This window comes from Lichenostomus cassidix, chromosome 21 (genome assembly GCF_008360975.1).
Source record: "Lichenostomus cassidix isolate B80296 chromosome 21, HeHo_3.0, whole genome shotgun sequence".
Classification (NCBI taxonomy): domain Eukaryota; kingdom Metazoa; phylum Chordata; class Aves; order Passeriformes; family Meliphagidae; genus Lichenostomus; species Lichenostomus cassidix.
Window position 1 is genome coordinate 4285180 of NC_139501.1, and position 24098 is coordinate 4309277.

Consider the following 24098-nt stretch of genomic DNA (forward strand, 5'->3'; position numbering starts at 1 on the left):
TGCCTTTCAGGGCACATGGAGACCATGGTGAGGATGTGCTGGGATCATTTTGCTTTCCTGCAAAATACCTCTGATTTACGGTGGTCTCCACCCCAGAAATCCCCAGCCAGGAGCAGGGGCTGTGGAGTCATTGGATGGTTTGGTTTGGAAGAGACCTTGAGGAACATCTCATGCCACTTTCCACTGTCCCAGGTTGTTCCAAGCCCTGTCCAACCTGGCCTTGGACACTTCCAGGGATCCAGGGAAAGCCACAGCTTCTCTGGGCACCCTGTGCCTCACCATCCTCCCAGGGAACAATTCCCTCCCAATATCCCATCTATCCCTGCCCTCTGTCATTGGGAAGCCATTCCCCTTGTCCTGGTGCTCCAGGTGAAATCTGTATAAAATGCCATTTCCCCCTCCTTTCCCCATGACAAATTAGGGGGCAAAGGTGTGGTTGGGTTTGTTCAGAACTGCGGGGTGATTTGGGAGATCAGGTCCTGCTGAGTGACTCCAAGACACCCCCTGTCCTCCTGGGAAGGGGAGAATGAGAAATCTGCAGAAACATTGGCTTTGCAACCCCAATTTCCCACCTGTTCAGACACTGTGATGAGGATCATGCATAAACTTCAATGAATAGAGAGAATATTCATTGAAGAGAAGCACTCAGATTGCAGGATAATAAGTGCAGTGACAAAAAATCCTGTGATCAATCAGCAGACAAATACACACTTAAATGAGGTGTTAGTGGGACAGATGCAGGAAAGGTGATTATGGGTTTGCCTCTGTGTTTCCCTCAGCAGCAACGCTGACACGCCGGGGTTGGGTCACCCTACCCTGTCATTAATGGAGCATCAGCATTCCTCTGACAGCTCCTTTGTCCTGGGAAGTCAATTCCTATGAAGATCTGACATTAGCAGAAGCACAGAGAAACTCGGAGCCTTTGCATTTTCATGTCCCTCCAGATGCTTTAGGCTGATGGGTTATAGGTGAGATCACTGTCCTAACTTGAGCAGGAGGCAGGAATAAATATTTGCACCCAGCTGTTTCAGCTGTGGTGATGAACACCAGTGGCAGAGCCAGTGGAAGAGCAGCTCTTTGCCCTCTTCCCAGAAAACAAATCTGGAAACAGGAGCTGCAGAGAAGCTGCATGTGGGAAAAGTGAGCTGGAGCATCCTGAGAATGGAAGGTGCTGCGGAGAAATGGGATTTTTTAATTGTAATATTTGTAAAGAAAGTGAAAGACAAGATCTCAAGGGTGGCTCAGCCCTCTGAAATAATCCTTAAATTGATGCAGAAATGGAGAACTCCAGATTGGGACAGAGAGGGGGTTTAACATACCACCCAGCACACAGGGAGCACACAGGCATCCACAAAATCCCCACCACTGCTTCAGGGACCAACCACCCCAAACCAGCAGAGAGTGAAACTTAATTTAACCCTTCCTTTTTATTCCAGGTGAGAGAACACACGTTCTGCTGTGAGTGCCATCGCCCTCCCTTGTTGTGTCACTGTCACCAGCCCTGGGTCACACCTGGTTTGGGGATCTCCCCACTGCCAAACCAGTCCCTTTCAGCCAAACCAGTCCCTTTCACAACCACAGAATGTGCAGGGGAGGGTGGAACAATTAAACTAGCCTTTTTCCCCCCTTTTCACCTGGTTTTGTTCAAGATGCTCCCAGCAGGGTGGACTAATCCTGTATTGCATAAGATTACAAACCTATAATTACATTCCCCACTAACCTGTGAAAGACCTAAAAATACACCTAGATAAAGTTTCAGCATTGAGAAGGCAGCTGAAAAATTGGCACAATATTACTACATATATATATTGCTTTAATTACAGTCATGTTTTGTGGTGTCAGTATGGATTCCTTGATCCTGTGAATTTGGGGCTTGGAGTGTCCTGATGTCCATCTCTTCAGGGGTTTGGAACACAGGTTGGCTGGAGTTGGCTACTCTGTGAAAAATGGCACTTTTCCAAGATTGAGAGCAATCCCTCTACATCAGATAATTCACAAATATTCTTTTCCTTTGGTTAGGTAGGAAAGGAAAACGATACTGCAGGTATTGTTTCAGAGGATGGGGAAACTGAGGAGCAGATGGGCTGGAACAGGAGGTGACCAAGGCCCAGAGTGAGGCTTTCCAGTGAAAGCAGGAGCAATTCCAGAGAAATCAAGAACAATTCCTTCACTATGATTTACCCTCAAGGAACACCCAGCCAGAGAAGGGCAGGGAACATGCCTTCTAATAAAGTCTGTGTAACTTTGACATAGATTACTTCTAAAAACCCCCATCAAATCACACCAAATACACAAGTGTGATAAAATATCTTGGTACAAAATCAATGCTGAGGCGATTACCAGCCTTTGAAAAATTTGGGCTCCAAGTCAGCTCATGGCAGGGATCAAACTGAGCTGCTGTCAACTCATTTGGGCATTTGACTTTGCTTCTGATATCTGACAGTTAAAATAACCCCAAATGGTTCCCATTATTCCTGTGTTTTCTGATTTTTGCCCCTGGGAAGGGCCATGCACTGAGGCTCCCAGCCTGCAGCATCACTCCCCAGCCATGGTTTTGGGGGAATCCCGAGGCTGCCACAGCTTCCTGATCACTTCCTTCACTTTGGGGGAAAATGGGATGTGAGGCTGATGTGCTGTGAGCTGCACAGCCAGAGCCAAATCCCTCCAGCTGATCCCCAGCTGCTGCTGGGAGCAATCTGTGGTCCCAGATGGACAGCACTGGCCATCAGCTGGAATGCCAGGAGCAGCTCAGTGCTCTCAGAGAGAAGGCTTGAAGCATTGCCTTCTGCTAATGCAGGTGAGACTTATTAGTGTTATTTATATTAATAGCTTTGCATGAAAATGGGGATGTTTTCTCCAGAGAACAGGGAGATGCTTTCAAATGATGGCTTGGTGGAGCAAGAGGGATCCAAGGAAAAGCTGATATTCTTATCATAGAATCACAGAAAGGTTTGGGCTGGAGGGACCTTAGAGGTCCTTTAAGGGATCTTAAAGCCCATCTGCTTTAGGAGGAATGCTCCCCCTAAAAAACCCTAAATAAATAATAATTTTTTAAAAGCACAGCTGGATGGATTCCTTGGAAAAACCTAAGCATGTTGGGAAGCTCCAGTGGATGCAGGAGGTTCCCACATCCATCACCCCAAAGTCTTCAGGACAAGAAGCTGCCAGGATTGTTGGCACAGGGATTTCAGGAAGGTGATGGATATAAAACCCACCAAAGACAATTGAACCAAGCAGGACAACTGCCAAGCTCTGGTGTTTGCTCACTGTCAGTAGGTTTTATGGAGACTGAGATATATATCTGCAAAGCTATTCAAGTGTGTTTAATTCCTCCAATATCCACCTACTGCAGCTTGGATGAAGATAATATGTTTATCCTATAAGGTTCCTGACTTCATTCTGCAGTACTTGACTCCTGGGTGGGTTTTGTGTTATTAACTTCCTTCCAGTACATGTGGAAAATGAAATCTGTTCCCATCAAACACCCTGGGATGAAGTTTTGCTGAGTGTTAAGGGAAGTTTGTCACAGAGCTGGAGGTTCAGGGTGGGACAAACAGCCTGGAAAAACCTCCAGCCTGATGGAGATGTGAGCTGAGGTGTGGGGAATGCAGGGCTGGAGGGGAGAGCTTGTCCTGACACAGTGCAAGGCAAATGGAAAAGGGGAAAAAATACATATATATTAGGAAGATATTAGAAATAAATATATATATTAGGAGAAAATGTATATTAGGAAGATTATCAGGAAGGAATTTTTCCCTGTGAGGGAGGTGAGGCCCTGGCCCAGGGTGCCCAGAGAAGCTGTGGCTGCCCCTGGATCCCTGGGACTGTCCAAGGCCAGGCTGGATGAGTCTTGGAGCAACCTGGGACAGTGGAAGGTGTCCCTGCCATGGCTGGGGTGGGATGAGAAGAGATTTAAATTCCCTTCCAGCCCAAACCATTCTGGGATTCTGTGATAAAACCCATGATATCTAATTTAACATCCACATTTATGTTTCCAGACCAAACTTTAGGTCAGACCTGCGATGAGAGGCAGTGATGCTCCATCCCTCACACCCTCTCTATCCAAAAGGTTTTGGAAAGGACCACAACTGTTTCACTGATTTTTTTTTGCCTTCTGATGCCACCTCATAAAAGTAACGTTTCATCATCTGCACCAGACCAGCTTGACTCGAGATAAAGATCTGCCTCGTTGGCAGTTACATAATTAGCAATTACCCTAATTTCACTTACACTGAATTACATTTGTTAAAAAAAAATAAATGTTATCTTTTCTGACAAAAAAAAAAGAGAAAAATCATCCTGGGTCTGCTTCACGCTTTTTTATACGAAGCAGAAGCATCATTATCCTGTTCTCAGATGTAATGTCTAGACACTTTTAATGAAAATATTCATTATTGCTAATTTGCATCTCTTTCAATTCCAGGACAGAAATCAAATGAAGATGTCAAAACTGTGCTCCCTCTGCCTCAGGCAAAATGGAGCCACACTGACCCCCAAGTCCTTCCAAAGGGGAGCTCAGTTTGTGTGAAGGAAAAGTGTCTTTGGCATCCTCGTAACCCAGGGCAGCACGAGATGAGAGATGAGCAGGGAAAATCAGAGGGAAATTATGGTGTCAGGATCTGGATCTGAGATCTGCAGCTTTAAAGGAGGGAAAAAGCAGGGAGATCCCAGCCTTGGAGTGCAAGATGTGCTGAAATGCAGATATTCATCAGGGCTATGGTAACTCAGCAGTGACATTTCCTGAAGATAAAGCACGTTTTAAATGCACTCTTTGCTTGCTGGTGACAAAACTTCCCATTAGTACAAAGAAATACACATTATACCTCAAACACGCTTCGCTGAGCTTGGAGAGTAAAGATAAAATAATCTTTTTATAGCAAATAGGAATGAATACTTAAAAATAATAAAAAGTTGGTGAATATTCATTTGAACTCTTAAGCAAATTTGCCCTTGTCATATTTGCATCCCTCTTGTGTTCTCTTTCTGTGCAATGAAGTTTTATTAGCATGAACATCCACAGAAAGTGAATGCGAAGCCTCAACACCCATGGGAAATGAATTTCAAATTCACTTGCTGTGTGCAGTCACCCAAGAAACTTGATCATAATTGTTTATTGTACTTAAATATTTATATTGTCGGAGCACTTGTTAGATAAAAAGGCTGCGATGCTCCTGTGCTGGGTGCTGTTCAAACACTGGCCCAGGAATTTCCTCCATCCCAGCAAACCCACAGCTGGGAAAGGTCTCACCAGGCTGGTGGCAAATTTCAAGGTCAAAAACAAGCATTGGATGAAAAATAAAAAAAATTCATTTTTCTTAGCACATTGATAAAGTTGCAGTGGATCCACTGAACCACCTCACTGTCTGTGTTCACACAGGGGGCTTGAAATGGAGGCAGAGATTTAAAGTTCATCAGGAACATCATTCTGAAGCTTTTTTTCCTGCCTGCAGTGCTCTGGCACAGACTGCATGCCTCACTTAGATTCCAGCAGTGCCTTTAGGCTTCACAATGGATCCTCACATTCTCCTTCCCTTCCCCTGCTGCTCATTTGCATCTCGAAATGCTCCACAAGTTTCACCCACTGCCTCCCCCGGCAGATTCCATGGCCCTGGCTCAGGAATCCCATCCCTGCCAGACCAGTTAACACCTTCCCATCCCTCCATGCAGCTCTGCAGGGCACTGCTGCTCCCAGCTCATCTCATGGGGATTTTTTTGGGAGAGAAGGGCAGCAGTTTCTGCAATAGGGAAATATTTAGCACCCCACAAATCTGTTCCCCACAGCAATCCAGGCTACCCCTGCTTGATGCAGGGCTGGCTGACCACACTTCCAGCCCAATCCTCACTAAATCGTTTTTCTGTTAGCTGCCTCAGCCTGGAATGCAGTGAGGGAGAAGATTTTTTATGGGAATGGAGGAATAACTTCAAGGTCAAACCCCTGCAGGGAGTGGGGCAGGGATTTGCACATTGCACCCATGGATTGGAGCACAAATTACTGACTATTAGGGGCTGGGGAATGAAAAAGACCCTGAAATTGAGGCTCAAGTCATCACTTGACCGATGTGCAGGAGAGAAAATTGCATTAGGACACGAACTTCCCCTTAATCTGGATCCAGTGATGGGAGGAGAGGATTTGGAGTCACCCTTCAGAGCAGGTTCAGCTCTCCATCAGCTTCCTACACACAACTCTGCCTTTTAATTATCACCCACCACAGCCAGATGGGGGCTGCCTGTGTCAATCTGCATTTGTGACACACCAGCTCCCTGCTCCTCTGTGGGGACAGCAGGTGGCATTGGCAAAGCAATTACACGTTATCAATAATTATCAACAATTCCAGGCGCCCCAAAGATGAGGGGATATCATCACCAAGATCAGATGGTGGATTTCATGGCATTTCCCTCAAACCCAGACCTCCGAGGGGATGCTGGTGTGACTTGGGAAGATGTAATCAGGGGGATGTGAGAAGGAGAAGAGGAACCTGATGAGGCAAACCAAGAGCTGTCACTGGCACTGCTGTGGGAAGGGGCAGCAACCCCAGGGAGATTATCTCCAAAAACTCGAGCTGCTTGGGAATGCCGTTTGGAATCCAGAGGGTTGGAAAGGGGAAGAGGAAGGAATGGGATGAGCTTTGGCAGGGAGGGATAACAGAGCTCCAGTGCTGCACAGAGCATCCTCAGAGGGGAGCAAAACAGAAACCCTCTGTGCCCACAGAACCCCAAACCTGGAGAGGAGGAGCACACAGCAATACCCACATACCCCATTTATATCATCCTCTAGCAAATATTAAATAAAAAACATGCTAATTTCTGTGAGCAGGGTCTCCCTGCATGGCCAAGTCTTCCCACCCCACCGGCAGAAGATGTCACACATCACAGGAGCAAGAGGGATGGTGATGAAAAGAGGATGAAGAGCATAAAACCAACATGTGGTGCAACTCCATCCTCAACACTACAAGAAAATGCAAGAGCCAAATGGGGTAAAAACACCTTTTCCAGGACAAAATTGTGTTGGCTGCAGAGGAAGTCAAAGTTGGCTTTTACAGCTTGAAGTGGTTAAAGGATTTGGTTTCTTTAAACCAGGGAATTAATGGCACTGAACTTCACAACAACAACAACCAAAAATTAAAGGCACCCCAAAGAATGTTCCCTTAATTGTAGCAGCCCTCTGCATTAAAGCTGCTGTAGGAAAATTCATTTACAATTCAGCTATTAAATTGCAAACCATTACCACTGCTTTTACGGCTTGATATCCCTCTCACAAATTTATTGTGTAATTACTCGCAGCAACAGGATCGTTGCTAGCAAGCCAAGCTGAAATAAGGCACCCATTCCAAAATCCTCACCGTTCTGCCTTTTCCAGATGAAATTTATGCAAAAGAGAAAAAAGATGCAGTTTTCTGCCTGGGATTTGGGGGCATTTGAGGATGGAGCTGGAGTTTTGGCTGTGATAAAGGTGGGATGGAAGTGTCCACCCCAACAACTGCCATTTCTTGCTGCAGGAAATGGGAAAAAAAAAAAAATTGGAATGGCATTTTTCTGCTTCTCATTTTCCACCCCAGCAAAAGAAATCTGTAAATTAAAGAAATAAATAAACAAACTCTTGGGCATCATGAAAAAAAAAATTGCATAAAGGGGCATTAAGCAGGACAGGCATTTCCCGGGTAGGATGACTGGATTATTGTTGGAAGATGCAAATAAATTCACATCATGTGCCTCTTTTTTCCTCCTTTTTCTTTTTGTACCATCCAAAGGAGGAGATAGCTTCAGTATCCAGCTCAGGAATCTCTTGGGCAGATTAAAGACCCAATTATGCTGGATTTGGGGAAGCTGCCTCCTGTCCAACCTGAATCCATCACTATAAACCCCAGGATTAAACACTCAGGAGCCCCCAGCCAGTTCAACCACCATGCTGGTCACCAGCCATGAGTGTGAAACCATTTTCCTGGAAGCAATTCCCTTTCCCCATGGGGTTTTTCTTCTATCCTGATGCACCAGGGGATGTTTCTCACCTCCACCTCATTACCTGTGATGCTACCTGGCAGCTCACTGCAGGCACATGCCCTTAGGGATGCATTGAAATAGGTACTGCAGTGCTTGGCTGTGCTGGGGAGTTAATGCAACTCAAAAAAAATGGAGGTAAGTGAATAAAACCTCATTTTTTAAATAATTATCCTTATCCTTGATAACATTCTAATTATTATTACATCCACAGCTTTTTTTTTGGTTGTTTTTTTGTTGGGTTTTGTTTGGTTTGGTTTGGTTTTTGTGTTTGGTTTGGTTTGCATTTTTTGTTTTGTTTTGGGTGATATTTTTGTTGTTTTTTTTGGTTTTTGGGTTTTTTTTTGTTTTGGACAGGAGGCTCTTTGGGGGTACCAAGGGCCAGTAAATGCAAAGAGAAGGCAAATGGCAGGGGCTGGAACCAGATGATCCCTAAGCTCCCTTCCCACCAAACCCAGTCTGTGATTCCATGAATTTCTCCTTGGAAAGGCTGAATGACCCAAACTTCCCCCACCACATTCCCAATTCCTGGTGTTGGAGCCTCTTGGCTTCTGCTGCTCTACCAGGGCCTGACTTCGTGGCACTGCTTGTCATTTCTTCCAGATGTTTTCCAAATGTGGGTGCAATGCCATGATCCCTGAGGCCACCGAGGTGACACCACACAGCTCCCTCACCCCACTGAGGATGGATCCTGCAAGGAGCTGAAAATCCAGGATAATTCATCCTGCTGAGCCCAGTGCCTGCCAAGTCAGCTCAGCCTGGCATGGGATAGACTTAGAGGAGCAGCCAGGCTGGATTTGCAGGGAGGAGGAGGAGTCTGAGTGAATCAGATACCCAAATCTCTCTGGGTTCAGCAGGAATTGGCTATTCAGCCAGCTTGGGGTTGTTTTCCTTCTGGGGTTTGTCTGTGCCACTAAATGGTGTGGGTGATCAGTGGAGGAGGAGTTCAGTTTGAGAGGGGATTTTGGGTAAAGCTAATGAGTGATAAAAGAATTATGAAGGAAGATACAGGGGGAGAAAAATCCCCAGCAGCTAAATTTCCACTGGGAATTGCATTTTGCCAGCAGCTGCTGGTCAAGGGAGAGACAAGACCTTCACACAGTGCCTGACCCATTGCTCTGCTGTGTCCCCAGCTCCACTGGAGGAATTCAGCACCTAAAAACCATCATGGGATCATTTAGCTTGGGAAGGCTGTCTGGGATTGCTGGAATCAACCATTAGCCAGCACTGCTCACCCCCAAATCGTGTCCATGAGAGCCACATCCACTCAGTTTTGAGCATTTCAAGGGATGCTGCCTCCACCACTTCCCTGGACAGCTTATTCTAACGCCTGATAATCCTTCCAGTGCCCAAATTTCCCCACCTTGCCCAAGACAGACAAATGGGGAAGGATGGCAACAGCCTGAGGAAGGGGATTGGGTGCGTAAAGTGTGTTAATGATGAGAAATCCCATCTCTGCTCCCTGCAGCACCCAAACCTTTGCCACATTGTCAACAGAAGGGAGAAAAAATGCCAGACAAGTGCATCCCAGGCTGCCCAGGGTGCAGGGCTTGTGGGGTGCTCTGCTGGGGAGCTGAGCCCCCATTTGAAGGTCCCCAATCCCCCCAGTGTGCTGCAGGAAGCCACATGTGCCACAGAGCAGCAGTTGCTATGGAGACCAAGGATTTTCTTAAAACTCCTGCAAAAAGGAGCCCAAGGGCCAGGCAAGCAGAGGGGCAGCAGCTCCTGTGCAGGGCTCAGGGCTGTGTGCAGCTGCTGCTCAGCCCCAGGGCCATCACACCATCCATGCTGCTCCCTTCACACAAACCCATCCTCGCCCTGTGGAGGTGATTTCTGTACCTTCAAACTTCATTTTCTGCCGGTGCTGGCTCGTCCCTGCGAGGTGCCAGTCTCATCCAGCAGTCACATTTATTTTTACAGTCTCCAAGGGCTGTCTGAAGATGCAGCTCCTTTGTCAACAGAGAAACTGGGTTTTAATTGCTGCCCTTCTGGCAGGGGATGGAGCTTCTTCCTTCATCAATATATGGTTTTTTAATGCATGGAGAAGCCACAGGAGTGGCAGATGGAGGAGCAAAGCCCCCTGATTATCCAGATTACAGCCCAGCACAGACCCTCCATCCCACAGAGCTACCTGCTGGGATGGGATATGGGGCTGGAAGTGGGTTAAACCCCCAGCCTGAAGCTCAAGCTCCCATTTCCACAACTCCCTAGATTCAGCTTTGCCCTTTGATATTTCGAAAGGCTGGTTTGTGCTCCGCCAGCCTGCAGGAATTGGGATCAATCAATAAGCCATCAATTGTGACAGCAGAGCCCTGTGGTACCCAAAGCTGTGGTGTTGCTCCCCAGTGATCCATGTGAACACAAGCAGAGCATTCCCAGACGGCTTTAAATGAAGTGGCTGGCAAAATCCCCTGGGAATATTTGGTTAGGATAAGAAACATATAGAAACACAGCTTTTTGGAGGCATCTCGCAGTAACTTGAGTTTCCATAGTGACTAATGTTTGTGTTTATATCCAGTCCCTGTGTTTCTATCAGATTTTGCTTCATGGAGCAGCTGTTCCAAGTCATTTCACCAAGACAGATGATCCTGATAAGGAGCAAAGTTTCCATTCTACACAAATGCACATTTATTTAATAAAATCCAAAGAATTCAAACCCGGAAAAGACCCTGTGCTTCAAAAGATTGATTATCAATGTAGCCAACTGATGGGAAGAGAGTGAAAGTGGCCACAGAATAGCTGCTGCCTAATGAGAGAGTGAGAAAAAAGAGAACAGAAAAGAAATAAAACACTGAACACACTGGTAACTATTTACTGTGAGCTTTTTGTCCCTGGGCTTTAGGCACAAATGTGATGACTAAAAATTCTGCTGCTGCAGGTGGAGATGTCAAAATATTGGGTCAAGGGCAGCAGTTGGGCCCTCCAGACCCCTTTGGAATACATCATCCCTGTGGAAAGCTGCTGGGAGCATCCAGAGGAATTAAATGTAGACTAACTTGGGCTTTGGATTCTCACAAACCACTTTCCTCAAATGTTGCATCCCTGCAGCATTTATGGCATCACCCCATTTCCATTTCAATGCAAACACTGATTTTTTTTTTGGTGATTTTTTTCTTGAATAGGATGGCTCACGTTTAGCTTTTTGGAACAATACCTGAGACTTATTTTAGCCTCTTTATCAGACCAAATAGAATATGAGCTCTGTGGTTGGATCTAGGCTTGGATAAAGTCCCCACAGGGTCTCTTTGGGATCAGCAGCTCTGCCTGCTGAGCGAGAAGGTTGGTAACACAGACACCTCTGACATCTCATCCCTTTGGCTGTTCCTTGGAAAGACCAAAGTGTTGGATGTGTCCAGGTGAGACCAGGAGGCTCTAGAGGAGCTGGAGATGTCACCTCCTCAGAGCCTGGGTGGGCATGAAGCTGATGCTGGCTGTGTCCCTCCCTGGGTGACACCACAGGCAGAGGTGGTCCTTAGGTCCAGAGGTAGCCCAAAAAGGTGAATAAAGCTGCTTTTAGATGCACAGCTGGAGGGAAGATCCCTGCTTGCCTCAGCTTGATCTGTGCCACCTACTTCTGCCCCTGGACATGAGGAACCTGCAGGGAGATTGGGACAACGCAGAGCAGAGCATCAGGGATGGTGAGAGCTTGGGAAGGAGGAAGATGTGCTCTAGGAAAAAGAACTCCAGCATTTTCTGCCTCCAGGCTTCTTCCCTTTGCCTCTCCCCATCCCATCCCCAGCCTGGAGCTACCCTGTGTGCCTCCTGGCCCTGCAGAGCACTGGGCTGGCAGAGGTCACATCTTCTCCCCCAGGCTGATGCCTTCCTCCTGCAGCCTTTATCTCTAAATATTCTCCTTTTGGAATATTCTCTCTGCTTGCTCAGGCCCTGGCCAACATCCTGATGGGAACCAGCAGCTCCTTCATGCTGCATGAAGCACCAAACCAGCAGCAAGCAGAGCCCTGGTGCCATAAATAACGAGTGCACAGGCACTGGCAAGGACTGCCGAGTTGCTTATCATTTTAATCACTCCTCAATCACGTTGCAGAGCTCCAAACCTAAGGAAATTATTTTCATTGTTAACCTCCTTCTTCTTAATTTGCAAACTTCCTGCGAGTAATTGAAATTCCTGCTCTGCAAAAAGCCAAAGCCTTATCTGCCGCCTTGTTTAGCCAAATTAAGAGAGATGGGACTCGACTCCAGATTTGCTAAATATTTTTCCCTGCCTTCCGAAACATTTATTACATTTTGCACTGCACAAACTGCTTCAACCTCCTGCCGGCTGCAGAAATATTGTGAATTATTTTAATCAGAAACAAGAATCTCATTGAAAGTGACTGTAACGTGGCACAACAGGAAACCTGGGCTTGCAGACTGCTTTGGAAGAAAATTCCAGCTCTCCTCTTCCCTCCTTGTGACTATCAATCAAGCTCTAAAAATAAAGTCAGATATACAAAATTATCCTGCCATCAGGGCCTGAAAATATTTCAGTTAAGCAACTGTCAGTGCTGCCGTGATGGATCTGCCTTTCCCAGGTTCTCTGTCTTCCCCTTCCAGCCTGCACCAGGCTGAACCTTGGCAATCATCCCAAGGATGCTGCTGGAGCAGTTTGTTAACAGCAGCCTGTTAATACCTCTGAAGCTGGGCAGCTCCAGCACATCTCCCTCTGGCACCTCCAGGGCTGCAAACACCCTCAGCTCCCACGGATTGAGCTCTAAGGGACTTCAGCACTCCCCAAAAGTCAGGTCGTGTGCTCTGAGGGGTTTGTTGGAGCAGCAATCCTCGCTGGGAGCCTCAGGGATGCCAAGCCTGCTCTCTGCTGGAGCTGCTCTGGGTTTGCCAGCGGGTGATGTGCAGCAAGCTGGGGGGAATGCCTGAAGGAATTGCTTTTCTGGGGCCTTGGGTTGCCTGTCACGCCTCCTCTGCATCCACCTCACACCCTGAAAGGTCCTTTGCCCTGCTCTGCCAGTCATGCACCATTTCCTCTCCTCGCTGCTGGAATCCTGGCTTGGCACCCTTGGAAAATCACAGAATGGTTTGGGCTGGAAGAGACCTTAAGGACCACCCAGTGCCACCCCAGCAATGGACAGGGACACCTTCCACTGTCCCAGGCTGCCAGCCTGGCCTTGCACACCTCCAGGGATCCAGGGGCAGCACAGCTTCTCTGGGCACCCTGTGCCAGGGCATCACCACCCTCACAGCCAGGAATTCCTTCCCAATATCCCATCCATCCCTGCCCTCTCGCAGTGGGAAGCCATTCCCTGTGTCCTGTCCCTCCATCCCTTGTCCCAAGTCCCTCTCCAGCTCTCTTGGAGCTCCTTTAAGCACTGAAAGGAGTTTTAAGGCCTCACTGGAGCTTCTCTTCTCCAGCCTGAAGAGCCCCTTTACCTTCCTTCATTCCCAGTTCTGAAGAACATATTGGATGAAAGGAGTAGAAATTCCCTGCTTTTCCCAGACTCACTCCTTTCTACACCCAAGGGCCAGGAGGCTGCCACAGCCACCTCCTCTGCCACTGCTGGGTTCACCCCCTCAAACCCACACCAGACACTTAATCCCAGCCAACAGTAATCCAAATCCTCCCAACTGTTGTTGCAGCCCCGGGGAAAAGCTCTGCATTTGTTTGTTTCTTCCTCTTGGAACACAGCAACGTCTAAAAGCAAATCCAGCAAGGATGAGGCAAGAACACGCAGAATCTTGTTGTTCTGGTCCCATCCTGTACCACCAGGACCAACAACATCCAGTTGTATCTACAGCCCAAGACTTCTCTTGGGCTGGGAAGTGGAGGATGAGGCAGTAAGATTCAGGAGTTTTTGCTCTGCAGACTATTTGTGTTTTTAATACTGGGGAAAGCTGGAACATATGCGAGGGGGGAAGGGTGGCAGCAGCATTTCTAACGCTTAATTTACTAAAAAGACACTTTGCACAGATCTCCCATCTCACTTCATTCAGAGAAATTGGTGTTGGGGTAAAGCAGCCAGCCTGGAGAGAGACTCTCCCAGGGATGTTCAACGTGCTGTCAGGATGAGGATCCTTCCCAAAATATGTCTGAAGCCAAAAGCATCACCCTTGTCACACCCTGGCCTGGGTAAAACACTCATTTGTTCTTTTTGCTCCCATAAGAATATCAGAGTTTGGATGGAGCAGAGCCAGTCACTCTCCATGTGCATGGAGCACACCAGAAAGCAGGGAAGATGTTTGGATTTTGGTGTTACTTCAGAAATCACATCCAGGCTTTCTCCCCCAGTATTAAAACCTGTGAAATCAGTGAGGCCAAACCAGGTAGGAAACGACAGCAGCAGCAGGATCAGCTCCTGCCTTTGGAAACTACTTAATTTACAGTCCCTCCATATCAGAATTATTATGAAAGAAAAATACTTCTTGCCTCCCAAATGTCACCATATCCACCCGACTTCCATGAATCTCTGAATGGATTTACCAGTGCCAGGGGCAATCTCATTTTCTAGAAAACCTGTTTTACTGCCTAATATTCCAACCAAGTCTATGGCTGATCACTTAAATAGGCTTTTACCAGGCAGGGCAGGCTGCACGTCTCATTTCCCTCAGACACCCTGCAGCGGCTCCGTGGGTGGGAGGGGAGAGGAGACGTGGCAGCAGAGTGGGATGGCTTTGTGTCAAATTAAAACTGTGATTAATTCCAAATCGGCGCTGTTTGCCCAGATATTTGCGAGTTGTGTGATTCCAGCAATTGCAGAGAGCCCATGCAAGGAGGAAATGCCCCACCCTTGGCACAGGGGATGGTGGAGGGATGGAAGTCCTCAGTCCCCGCCGAGGGATGGAATTCTCCCAGCTGGAGCATCCCTGTGCTGTACAGAGAGGCTGAAGGTTCTGACAACCTGATCATCAAAAGCTGTCCTGAACATTTCCCTGCCTAATCGATCATTTGCAGTGTTTGCTGATGAAAGAGAGATAAAACCTCAGCTTTACCCATCCCTGCAGCTCTGCCATCCCTCCAGTGGCTGTGCAGGAATCGAGGGCATTGATTTATTGTAACTCACCTCATCTGGGTGTGTGAGCACAGGGAGGGAGAGGCTGATCCTTCCACATGGACAGAGCTCATTGATCCTCCATTTTCATTTGCCACCCTGTTAACCCACCCAGAACTGGGGATTGGAGCTACAGGGGCCTGAGTGTCCCTTTTACCCCAAATTGTTCAGTGATTCCAGGAATATCCCACTCACAGTGCCCAGCATGGGTGTGTTGGGAAGGAAGAGGGAGGATTTTTGAGGCCTGATCCTGCAAATCTTACTCAAGAGTCATCCAGACTTTTAACTTCTTTAATCTGTCCAGTTTATGCCAGGAAGACCAAGAAGTGGCTGGAAAGACCAATATAGGAATATAGGGACTTTCACCCCAAAAAGCAGTGGGCAGATGCTGAAGCCACACTGGCTGTGAGGTGTAAAATGCCACTCCTGGGAGTCTCCAAGAGGAACCCTGGGAAAATCATAGTTAATATTGTTTATTACATTAAATAAACATGATAAATTCTATATAGAACAACATATAAAATTATTGCATATTTCTAAGTATAAATATTAAAAATAAACATATTAACTATAATAAACATTTCTGGATATCTAAGCAACGACTAAGCTCGTTACTGTGTAGTGGAAATAATTTTTGCAGGGAATTGACATTCTGGAAGTCAAGAGCTTGGCAGGCAGCAAACCCAGGGTGGTTTTGGATGTTTAGTTTTACATGTAGCTCTGTGCTCTCGAAAAACATCTAATTTATCGAAGATTCACCTTAGAGCTCATCAAAGCTTAGATGTGACATCCAGGAAATCATCTCCTATTACTCAGAAAGTCGTGCTGCATGAAACAAAGAGATGCTGCAAGTCAGCCTGGAAATGGAGAAGAAAGTTGGCAACTGGGAGTTATCCTGCTCCACCCAAACAGCTCGGAGTGAGAGCTCTGATGGTGTGCTGTCTGTGCTGGCATTTGAGCAGTTTCTGAAGGAGTGGGATTTCATGACACAAACCCTTCTCCATCCACGTGAGCCTCCTGGAAAGAGCATCTTCCCACATGCTTTCTGTGCCAGAGCAGATCCAGAAACATGTGCTTGGCCAAGTGATTTGCTTGGGAGGAAAATTACAGCTCCAGAGGTTGAAATGTTTAATTTTTGTTTGCAGACCGCAGAATATTCTGAGTTGGAAGGGACCCACAAGTGAGGTCTAACACACACCCACACCTTTGGGGACATTTTTTAATCTTTCTGGTCCAGATTTTAATCACCCCTGGTCCAGAGTCAGAAGGTGCTGTGGCAATAAGGAGGGGTGTGTTCGGGTTCTTTAAAGAAAGATCATGATGAACTGAAACCCTAAAAAGTTTCATTACGAAGTGATTTTTAACTATAAGATTAATGAAAAGGAGAAAACTCGTGTTAGAAGAGATTTACAGGTCATTTGCTGGTGAGGATGCAGGAGGGCAAAGGAACAGCTTAACCTGGGTTATTTCTTACTTCAAGGATGGATGGAATCACAACCCTATACTGAGAGAGAACAGTGTAACTGGAAAGTGATGCTGAGAAACAACTCCCTCACTGCTACAGGCTGGTTCAAGGCTGCACTTTGATCACAGAATCACACCTTGGGCTAGAGCTGACGAGATGCTGTGCTGCTGGACACTCTGGGCATAGGCTGAAGAATGGTTATCAAAGCCAAACAGCACAGACTTTGACAGTTCCTTTTTCTCAGGAAAACTGTAACCAGCACCTTTGTCTGTTCCTTACACATCAAGGCAGCAGAAGGAGCAGTGCATTGGGCATGGCTTCATCACCCCCTTTCCCTGCTTTTTCCCTCCACTCCAAAATCTGGGGGCCATAAAGGGAAATTCTGAACTGCTCCCATCGCTTGCTTGGCTCCCAAGGTTTTGCCTTTGCTGCAGCAATATATTGCTGGGGTATATCCTGCAAAATAAAACTCCAGCAGGAGGGAATGATCATCAACATCCCCTTGCCCCCAGCTGTGCCCAAGCTAAAGCCTTCCAGTGCTGCAGCTTTGCAGTGGAAACTAAAAGTGGCATCAAATAGCACAACTGCATTGTATCTCATCTCCCAACACCTTCTCCAGAGTTGGAAATACAGCTCCAGACTGGCGTGATTGGATCAGAGCAAGCTCCACAATGCTCTGTGCTGCTGCTCCTGCCTGTTTCCTCCTAATTAAACTGATGGCTTGTGTTCACAGTTGATACAGAACGAGGGCAAACAAAGGATTAGGCAGAGCACAAGGAACCTTCTGCAATCCTGTTAATGAAAACCATCTCTACCCACCTCCCCCAAGCTGCCTCCGCATCTCCTGCGGCAGAAGATCTCTGTTAGGGATGGGGAGAGCAGCAGGAGGTGGAGAAAAAGGGAAAACAGGTTTGCTTTCCCTCTTGCTCCTGTAGAAGGGGGACAGAGCACTTTCACTGGGCTGGAGACAATGTTCTCACTCCTAGCCATGAAAAATGAGGAGAAATTGGCACCCAGTGGGCACCAGAGCCCAGAAAGATGAGGTTACCCTGGTGTGAGTGGACCTCTGGGGCTGAGAAGTTCCTTCTCCTCTAGGGGTTGGGCTGGAGGGGTGAGGAAACAAAAGCAGGATTTTCAGAGCCAGATCTTCAGTTATTAACTGTGATTTCCTCAATAACTCCACTTGGTGAACCCTCAAGTCATCTTCTGCCCCACAGTCTGGACACTCACTGGGATCCGTGAGTTCCACAAACTGCTGTTAAATGCACCCATTCTGGGCTCACTTACCCAGAATATCTTATTTTAATGCTCCTTTTCTAATGAGAAATGAGCATTATAATATAAATCTCCCCCCTCCACTTTTCTACTTTTAATTTCATTTCTCCACTGGTGGGTTTTTTTATCTCCTTTTTGAATCCAGCATGAGAATCTCTCTTGGCCTCTGTCAGTTCCTCTCCTCACACAGCTTGTCTCAATTACCAGAGATATATTTTCCTCCTCCCTGCTTTTCATCACATGTGTTGCCCCACAGAGGTGAATAACAGTGAAATCTTTCACAGCCTCTTTCCTCAGTCACTTTAAATTCCATCCATGCTTTCAACCCTAAGAAAAAAGTCCATCTTTGCACTCCTGAGTTTCCAAAGTCAAATCTCAGACTAATAAAAGTGACTTTTGGGAAGGATCAGCTACTCTGGAAGGCAGAGCTCAGCTTTGGGGTAGTTGATAATGGACAGCAAGCCCTGACTTTAAAACCCAAGCTGCTCTGAGGTTCTCTTGCCTAATGAAGGACTTTGTGAGTGGTTTGGGTCAGGAAGGATGAGGCAGAGCAGAGTGTGAGAGGCTCCTGTGGAGGCAGAGGGCACCCAGAATTGTGCTTTAAGAGTCATTCATGTGTCACAGCTGCATATTAGAGGAGAGGTGCAATTGGCCTGCTGGAAAATTAGGTGTTTGGAGAAAATTGCACTCAGACAGGTCCTCCTTAAGTGTGGTGAGGTGGCTTTGGGATGCAGTAGGATGCAGGGGAATAAGGATGGGCACTTAGACATGAGCTGTGGCTGAACAGAGCAGAGGGCAGCAGGTGAGCCATGAAAGGATGGGAGATTTGATTCACTCCTTCCTAACCACCTCACTCACTCCCAAATTACACAGGAGTCACTTTACACCCTCACATATTGTGGTTGTGCCCAGGAGGAACCTGCAAGGTCCACCTCCTGCTCCACTCTGTACCAAAGGAGATGAAAGACTCAACCCCAAACACCTCTCAGCTCCAGCAGGTCTCTAATTTCAAGCATGAGTTTCATCCACTGGCTCTGCCATGATGATTCCCAAAAAGCTCAGCCCAAAGTTCACCAGAGGAGATTTTCTCCTGCCTGGGCACAGCTGGTGGCTGGAGATGTCCTCCTCTGCCATGAGCAGATTTATCTGGGTAAATAGCAATGCCATGGCAGTGGCTTTATGAAAAATGTTAGAGGGGATGAGTCATTGTGGCACTGAGGAGCACAGGAATATCTCTGCCTGGCAATGACATCCAGCTGTATTTTTTTTTTTTTCCCAGCTAATTCTATAATCACCCTTAATCAGTGCATTGGAGAACAGGGCAGCCCATGCAGCTTCAGGATCAATCAAAAAAAGATCCAAAGCCTTCACAGTGCCTCAGCCACAAACCAGCCCATTTCCACCTCCCATGGGCTGATGACACCCAATTTCAAATCAAACCAACCTCCTGCCTCTGTCTCCAGATGATTTATATTCATTTGTTATTCCATAGAAGAACTTTGACCCAGGAATACAGATTAATAGCCAGAACATAATTAGGAAGCATTTGAAGAAGCAAGAGCTCCTTTGGCTGCCAGCCATGTAATTTCCTCAAGGAGCCTCTACTTTCAGCAGCCCAACCTGCAGGGTTGATGTTTATTTTTTTCTGTTCACCATTGGCCATTGTTCCTCTTCTCATGCCTAGCACTTGAGTTTAGTGTTTCCAATCAGGGAACTTTTTCAGAATTTTAAAGAATTTTTTTCCTTTTTCACCAAATTATGCGGACTAGATGGTTCTCACTGAATCCCTTCCAGCTCAGGATGTTCTATGATTTCTCTGTGCATCCATCCTTCACTGCAAAGCAGAGAGTATAAAAAGTGTAAACTGTGAGACATCAAAATTCAGCTGTGAGCTGTGAGATATCCAGATCCAGTTGGGATAATCAGACTTCCCTGCAGAAGGTGACAGAGCTCCTCGTGGTCTCTCTATTCAGACTTGCACAGTGCTGAGCCTGGTGAAGCTGTCAGGATGGGGAGTGAGAGGTCTCTGTCCCTCTGCCTGAGCTCAGCCACCATTCCCAGCCAGAAAAAAGCTCAACAATACACAGATTTCTGAGGCACTCCATGAATATTCCAAATCCCAGCTGGCTGCAACACAAAAATAGGATTGGGTGCAGATCTCTCCCCTCGTGGGGCAGCTGGTGCCAAACACTGAACCCTCTGAGCAAGAGGAGGATTTCCCTCTGGGAGAGCTAATCCTGCAGCTCTTATCTCCAGCAGAGCAGGCTGGCTGATGCCTTCAGAGAAAAGGGCTCTTGCTGCAGCGGTTGGGATGGTAAATCAGGTCTGTGTGGAGGAGCTCTTTGTCCTCATCACACTCCTGTGTGGGTTGGTTTGCACTGGGAGCTCTGAACCCACATCAGATGATTCTCTGCAGTGCAGGTGTCCCAGTGCAGCTCCCACAGGTTGTCTGAGCGTGCCTGGAGAGGTGCTTGGGACTTCAAATAAAGAAATCTGAGGCTATTTTATCCCCAAAATCTGTTATCTGGAAGATATGCTGCTTTTGGTCCTGCAGAGCAGCAGGCAGCGCAGGATGCAAAGGAAGGGAATTGAGATTTTCATCTTCCTTGCCGATCTTCATCCTCCACAAAACGTAATGAAATGTGTGATTTTCTTTGTATTATCTGCACTACAACCAGAATCCCACTTCTGATTAAATCTATCTGCTTGACAATTCTCAGCAGATCTCCAAGGAATCAATACTCATTACCCAGAGAGCTGCAGCCTCTCTAAAATTAGTATTAAAGGAAATGCAAGTTTCTTCCTGCACAGCCCAACTCAGTAGGTGTTACTGCTGTGAGGAACTTTACAAACCATTAATGGCTCCCAGGAGAGCACTAATCATTTTCTACATGTCCTTATCCGCTTAATCCCATTACAAAGATTTGTAGCTTGAAAGCTGACCACTCGTAATCCCAAACTCAGATGGAAAGCTGGAATAACAAATGATATTTGGGAAAAGAAAGAGGCATGTTCTGCTCACAGTGCCTGGACAGTTGTTACCACCTTTCCAGGTATGACACAAATGAGGGAATAATCCTGAGTATGTCCAGAAATACAGGAAAGAAGAGTTTTGAAGAACTTATGTAGAGAGATGATGACCTAAAATTTATACTCAAGGTAACCTCACTTCACATATCAGACAGCAAACCTGGAATTGTCTTAATCTCAGGGAGATAGAAATGTCCTCAACAGTCACGGCATCTCACTCAATAAAACATTTTGATGATTTTTGAGGAATTTCCAAGCCCCACATGAGCCTGAGCATGGAGGTGACAGTGTCCAGTCCTGGGGACAGGGACAGACCTCTGGCTGCTCATCCTGTGACTCTACCAGAGACTGAACTGGACAGTCCAGCTCCCAGGGCTCCTCTCTAGCCCTCTGAATTGAGTTTAAAGGTGCTCTGCTAACAGCTTATTCAATGGAAATCTCATTATCCAGAGCTCTGCCAAGAATTTATTCGAAGGAGAGCCTTCCCAAGGAGCTTTGCCAGCAGTTCATTGAAAGGGAATCTGTTATGGGGTCAGGTACTATTTTATTCCAGTGAAAACCTAACAAAGATGGACTTGCCTAATAATAGGGTCAGTCCTGCCATGATTAAATGAGACCTTCTCTAACAGGCTGAAGCTAAGAAACGCAGTAAAAACCTGTCTCATTCTAAGAGAAGCACTGGCCCACGATGCCCCTCCTGAAAATAGCCATCACACACCAACAATGCAGTTAAATAAGAAATAAATAAAACCCTTCATTGTATCTTTAAAGTACAAACCAAAAGCTTGCAGCCATTTTTCAGCGTGGGGACCTTCACAATTTCCATGGAATACTTTTTATTCAAGCCCTAAAGACCCTGCCAAGGAGCTCCAAGGCTCCCAGGAGATTCCAACCACAACCTGAAACCACCCACTGAGGGTTACTAAACCTTGGATGTATCTACTGTGATCCATGGCAAACCCCAAACCCTTTCAGCACACATCTCTGCCAAGGTCACTTTTTCCCCCACTTGGAAAAAGACTTTGCTATCCCTGATACTGAATTTCTTCTTGTGCAGAGCAGAAACACCACGAGCCAAGGTGAACCTGAGTCACAATCCTGCACTCCAGAGGGTTGAAAAAGCTCCCACCCCTATCAGCTGCAGGTTCTGTGACCATATCATCTCTTATATCATTCAAAGCACTAATGAAAATAAACAGTGAATAGAAACAGATCCTGGAGAGACCCATCAAAACCCAGCCTGAGCATGAGTAATAATAACCTGCTTGTGTTCCTGGTAATAACGTCTCCTGTGACTAGAGTGATATCCAGCATGCTGCCAAATAGCCCAGGATCAGAGAAACAGGACTTGGGGGTTTGTTTTAGTCAGAGAAATTAAGCTTTGCAGCTGAAGGGAAACTGCAGTCGTTCTGCTTAACGTAGCAAATCCAAAATGAAAAATTAGGGCTGGTCCTCAAAAACGTAAGGATTATTCCAACATACCTTTAGGATGCAGTAAGAGCTATTTAAATGCCAGAGTTGGGTCTGCAGCTTCATTAGGTGTTGCCTGGATTACAGCATAGTCCCACATGCCCAGGTGTCATCTCCAGACACCTCTTGAATACTTCCAGAGATGGTGACCCCACCAGCTCCCTGGGCAGCTTATTCCAACACCTGACCACTCTTTTGGGGGAAAAAAAATAATTCTAATATTGAATCTGAACCTCCCTTGGTTCAACTTAAGGCCATTTCTCCTTGTCCTTTCATTTGAGATGTGGCAGAAGAGACCAATCCTCACCTCACTCCAGCTTCCCTTCAGGTGGTTGCAGAGAGAAGTGCTGATGGTGACAATGACAGTAATATAGTTCATCAAGTTAAAACAAAATATATTCCCTGGTGCACATGATAGGGATGGATAAGATTATCTCACTCCTGGTTTTTTCCTTGTGGTGGGCTGACCATCTCCACCAGAAACCAAAGAGGATCCACCCTGTACTTTGCTGTCTTCCTGCTGCTTGCATCGCCTTCATCTCCAGCAGAAACTGCTGTTCCCCAAAGATCTCCATCCCCCTGTGGGGGTGCAGGGCTGTCAGGGGGTGCAGGGCTGTCAGGGGGTGCAGGGCCATCCCTCAGCCCCTGTCCCTGCAGGCACAGAGCACAGCTCTGTCCAAGCCCCTCACACCACATCACCCCAGCTCCCAGTGGATCCTGGAGCAATGAGGAGCTGGAGAGTCAATTGCTCCATTGAATCTGCAGCAGGAGCTTGGCCACCAGCCGTGAAGTCTTTAAAGGGCTGATTAAAAGGAGCTGTGATGCTGCCAGAATTACTGACAGACAAATCACCACTCGTCTCTACCGTGGTGTCAAGGGCTGCCTGAGGGAAACGTGTGAGAGCATTGTGAGCCTCCTGCCTGCAGCTCTGCCAACCTCAGGCACACCAAGAGTTTCCTATTAGCAGCTCAGCCACACCTGGGAGAACAAAAGAGCCTAAAAATAGTTTTTCTCTCAGGCTGGGTGGAAATACCATTGAAACATAGAATGGTCTGGGTTGGAAGGGACATTAAAGCTCATCTTGTTCCATCCCCTGCCATCAGCAGGGACATTTTCCACTGTCCCAGACTGCTCCAAACCCTGTCCAGCCTGGCCTTGGACACTTGCAGGGATCCAGGGGCAGCCACAGCTTCTCTGGGCACCCTGTGCCAGGGCCTCCCCACCCTCACAGGGAGGAATTTCTTCCTCAAATCCCACCTAACTTTACTCTCTTTTCAAATGATGAACAAATCATTTGAATCTCAGAAGCTCAAGACCTGCTGGCAGCACCAGAAACACTCTGAAGCCCCAATAACTGCAGAGCACTCTGAGGCTGCACAGGGCAGCAGGACTGTCACACCCCATCCCTGTTCTGCCACCAAACCAACGACACCCTGCACTTGATGTAAAATGACATCAGCAGAGAAAAACTCCCCGTTTTAGACTCCTTAGCATCATAATAGAGCCATCCAGGCCGAAAATATCTCACGCTGCAAAGAGGGGAATTAAGAATTCTCCTCATGGCTCCCAGTGAAGTGGCTCTCTGGGACTTGTGACGCTGCTCCAGAGGGATTAGGGAATGCTGTGTGTCCTCTTTGGCCAGCTCAACAGCACACAGCACACTGCCAGGAGTTCAAAGGTACTGCCCAGGAGCAGATTAGCCACGGCAGCATCCAGCAGCTGGAAGAGCTGCGGCTCTGGCCATGGTTTTTGATCCAGCTGGGATTATCCGTGGCTGTTTCAGATGTGGAAAGCCAGCCTGTGATCCCAGTGGATGGCTCTCCACATCTCTCCACTTCAAGGGAAAATCAGAAGGACTCAGC

General features: G+C 47.0%; 1 protein-coding gene across 1 annotated transcript in view; it reads right to left on the minus strand.

Moving 5' to 3' along the window:
• The window catches only part of KAZN (kazrin, periplakin interacting protein), a 195829-nt gene that overhangs the window by 89559 nt on the left and 82172 nt on the right, over positions 1 to 24098 (minus strand). The window lies entirely within an intron of this gene.